This window comes from Astatotilapia calliptera, chromosome 11 (assembly GCF_900246225.1).
Source record: "Astatotilapia calliptera chromosome 11, fAstCal1.2, whole genome shotgun sequence".
Lineage (NCBI taxonomy): Eukaryota > Metazoa > Chordata > Actinopteri > Cichliformes > Cichlidae > Astatotilapia > Astatotilapia calliptera.
Genome location: NC_039312.1, coordinates 12,023,015 through 12,027,578, shown reverse-complemented (window position 1 = coordinate 12,027,578; position 4,564 = coordinate 12,023,015).

The window sequence follows — 4,564 nt, the reverse complement described above, 5'->3', positions numbered from 1 at the left end:
CATCGGGGTCTTGACCTGACTCCAGCTCGTCGCCGTAACAGACTTGTGTGGGCAAATGCTCACATTCGATGGCGTCTGGCACGTTGGAGAGGTGTGCGCTTCACAGATGAATCATGGTTCACATTGTTCAGGGCAGATGGCAGCTGAGAATGTCCCAGTTCTTGCATGGCCAGCATACTCACCGGACATGTCACCCATTGAGCATGTTCGGGATGTGCTTGACCGGCGTATACAACAGCGTGTACCAGTTCCCACGAATATCCAACAACCTCGCACAGCCATTGAAGTGGAGTGGACCAACATTCCACAGGCCACAATTGACAATCTGATACACTACTTGCGACGATGTGTTGCACTGCATGAGGCAAATGGTGGTCACACCAGATACTGACCGGTTCTGGGTCCCCAGACCCCCAATAGCGCAAAAAACTGCACATTCCAGGGTGGCCTTTTGTTGTGGGCAGTCTGAGGTACACCTGTGCACTACTCATGATGTCAGATCAGCATCCTGATGTGGCACACCTGTGAGGTGGGATGGATTATCTCAATATAGCAGATGTGCCCACTACCACACATTTGGACTGATTTGTGACCACTGTTTGGGAGGGATGGTTATATTGTGTATCTGGAATGAATTTTAGGTCTCTACGTCCATCCCATGGGGAATGGGAGCAGTAACAAAGGTGTTGCGTTTATATTTTTGTTGAATGTATTTAAAATACAAAATATGAGTAACTGTCCCTGTACTAACGCTCGGAGCCGCGGACCTGTTTTATATACACGCGGAATAGTTTTCTATACGAGATCGCTGCAAAAAGTGCAGCCTTACCTAATGTCCACCTTACTGTTACTCATTTATTTTATATTAAAATTTAAGAATCTAGTTGGTATTGGTATGGCGATTATCCTTCAGTAATAGTAATAAATCACACAGCAATAGTACTTTCATGTAGTTGTAAAAAGCATGAAAAAATATTAAGTAATCCAAAGTAATCAGAATACGTTACTCTCACTGAGTAACGTAAAGGAATATGTTACAAAATACATTTTAGGGCATGTATTCTGTAATCTGTAGTGGAATACATTTTAAAAGTAACCTTCCCAACACTGCCTATAAACACACTTATTTACCACCAAGTAAAATAATAAATGACACAAAATAAACACATACCAGCAGCGATGGGAGGCTTCAGGAAGATAATCCGCAGGTGATAACATGAGTAACACCAATCAACAAAAGTACAGCCAATTCAGGCTGAGGAAGCCGCAACATGTACGCAACTCCTAACTGTAACACCCAGGGAAGTCAGGTGACCGAAAGGCCGCATGCGGATAACAACAGGTGAGCGATTCAGGGACACTCAGATGGCAGCTACTATTTATAGCAGAGCCATCTAATATGATTGGTTAGTAGTTGGATTAAAAACAAAAGTACTGCATACAGTATTCATTCTGCTACACAGAGAAGTAATGCTGAAGAGCATATCCACTCTGGAAAGTATGCAACAGGTGGAGGTTCCCACACTCGCTTATGAGGTCGGTCAGTTCACAGAGATGAATATGAAAACTGTTTAATATGCTGTAGGCTACAAACAACAAAAGAAGAGAGAGGTCAAATATACTAAAACGGTCTGATTTGGGGGTGAACCAGAGCTCTGCATTTTTGCAGTGAGAGGACGGTGGTTCTGAATGTAGCCTCTTTGTCTTTGACAGCAATGTCCACTCCTCAGGCTTCTACCCGACAACAGGGTGACTACAGGGAGGAAATTCTGCTGAATGTTTTGTTGTTTATTCAATTTGTTCACTGCAGGGGAGTAAACGAGATGAATCAATGCTGCACAGTGAGACCAGCAATTTATTTCATATCAGCAAGTTTTCTAATTATATGTCTTGGTATAAGATACACTGCTGTAATATGCAGACTCTACTTCATCATTCCTGGTACAGAAAGCTTATGTTAGTCTTTTGAAATGTAAGCAGTGAACTTCCTCAGGAAATAACTGATGTCCAAGTCTCTTTTGTCCCAAATTTGTGTGTATAAACAGAGTAAACAGCAGTTCTGGTTCCTTTCTTCATGCTTAAACAGTGATAAAAATGATAAAGTCCAGTTCTGTAAACAGTTGCAGACTGCTGAGCAGAACGTCACAACCAGAAAACGACAAGTGAAACATACATATCTTACTCTTCAGAGAAGCAAACCTGAGAAAATGTCTTTTTCACCACCTAGTGCTGATCTTTTTTTTTTTTCTTCCAGTATATTGAATAAAATGCAAGGTTTTTCCCCACCCTAGTTCTATTTTTCTTAAATGAAGCTTATGGGAAGGTTCAATGTCTGCTCGCTCCCATATGCTGCCAAATAAATCTAAGATTTATCCACTTTCCCACGCTGTCAAGCTGCTTGTGTCATCGCTGGGCTAGTCCAGTCATCTTCTCTCTGCCTTTTCCCGGCCAATCAACATTCGTGTCACGTACTTAAAATCTCACTGCGCATCTGTCTTTCTCCTTCGCGGACTCCTTTGTGCAACCCACCTCCTCCCCGTCTCCACTCACTCATCACTCAAGCTCCATTCAAGCCACCTTCATCTCCACCACCAGCATTTAGGCCATCTGAGTCTAACTGCCAAACATTTATCTGTATTATTATTGTTGTTATTATTATTAAGTCTTTGTTATTATTTATTTAGTCTAAAATATGTTGGCATAAAAATTAAAAAGGGCTATTGTAAAATTGCTAAAATCAATGTCAAATATAGATTCGATTCTTTCATTGCCTGCTCAAAATTTGCCCAAAACTTTTATTTGAGGCAATTTAATATTTCATTTTTCATGTTTTATTAAAAAGAAACTGGCAGGCACAAATTCACTATTTGGGACTCAAACACAGAGTTTGTATACTTGATGTTTTGTGCTGATTAATAAAGTGTCTTGCATGCAAATGCTCCAAATTAAAGAGATGGTCCTCACCTGCATCCATCAGATAGAGGAAGAGAGGGAATCAAGATTACCGCATCCATTACTGATGAACATTTTCACTGTAGCTCTCTTTTAAAATGGCCATATATGTATTTAAATGACTTCTGAATATATGTTTAGTTTTGACCAATACAATCTGTTGATTGTTTCTTCACTTTCTGTGTATAACTTCAGTTACCTAAAAGTATTAAGACAGTAATTTGGTTTAGATTTTCACAGGTCAGATTCGGGTTGCCTGCATTATACACTGGGCTGCCATGGCAAACTATATGCTGTAGTGACATTTTTCCTCCTTCAGTGATTGGTCGCCAACAGCTTTGAAAGTCAAAGCTGCAAAGCATTTGTTAAAGATTAATTAAGATTATTTAAATCAAGCATTTTTTTAAAACCTGGACAACAGTGTGTGGCTTGCTCTTTGTCCTGCAAAAGAATGCTAAAAATCCCAATTTGGGGCGTTAAAAATGTAAAAAGAATCTTTAATGCAACATCTATAATCTCTTCTTAGCACCAAGACAGATACAGTCGACTGTTCTTTCTTTTTCTGATTTCCTCTCATAACAAGTTCAACACAGGACCTACAAAAAATGCTTAAAGGTGCGACAAATGTCAAATGTTGAACTATATTTGTTAATAATTAGGCATGTTCTATGCTTTCTATTGTTAGCTAGTTCATTGACATATCTTTGGACTCCAGTCACAACTCTATCTGTGAACACTTGGTCATTATTATAGTCCATGGTTAGACCAACGAAGAAAACTAAAAACAAAGAGAAAAAACTGAATCTGCACAGAACTCTTAAGCACTGTAGTTAATATGTAATGAAAACTATCATCACAGAGAGAAGTGAACAAATAACGACAGAGGTGAAACTACTTCCCATGCGACAATGTTAGGGTGGATCATTAGATGGCAGTATTTCCCCACGATTTTAACTATTGCTCCAAGAGACATGACAAATATTCTTTTGGGCTTTTAAGTAAACATTTCAATCTGTAAAGTCTTTATATTCTTTTGGAGATGACATTTCCTGCACACATTTAATTTGTGTAGAATTAGAGCACAGTAACCAAGTCAAGATTGGAATTTGTACTTTTATTGTTTGATGAAATAATGTGGTCTTTTCCCCAGTAACCCTTGTTAGAGTCCTTAAAAGACATAAATATTAAATCTATAGTTAGAAAAAACATCTACTTTATCAATCAATCAATGATTCAATCAATCAATGAATCAATCTTTATTGACAGACGTTTCGTCTATAAAAGGATCATACCCTTTTTTTAAAATTCATAACCACAACTCCATTACAGTATGGAGATTTGTTCTATTAGTACTGTTAGTATGTTAAAATTGCGTTTGTGCTCCATTTACACTCACACTTACGCTTGAATGTTTTTCTTTGAGTAAATCACATCAAACACCCACATCCACTTTATCTTTTTTTAGCCGTTTTTACTTTTTTTTTTTTAAATAATGAATTATGATGAGGTACCCAGTTTACCCAACAGAAATAAATACTAATTTGATGACGCACTTGAGCAAGTCAAAGTCTCGATACCTCTCGGTAGCAGTGAAAGTGGCAGCTCTATGTGT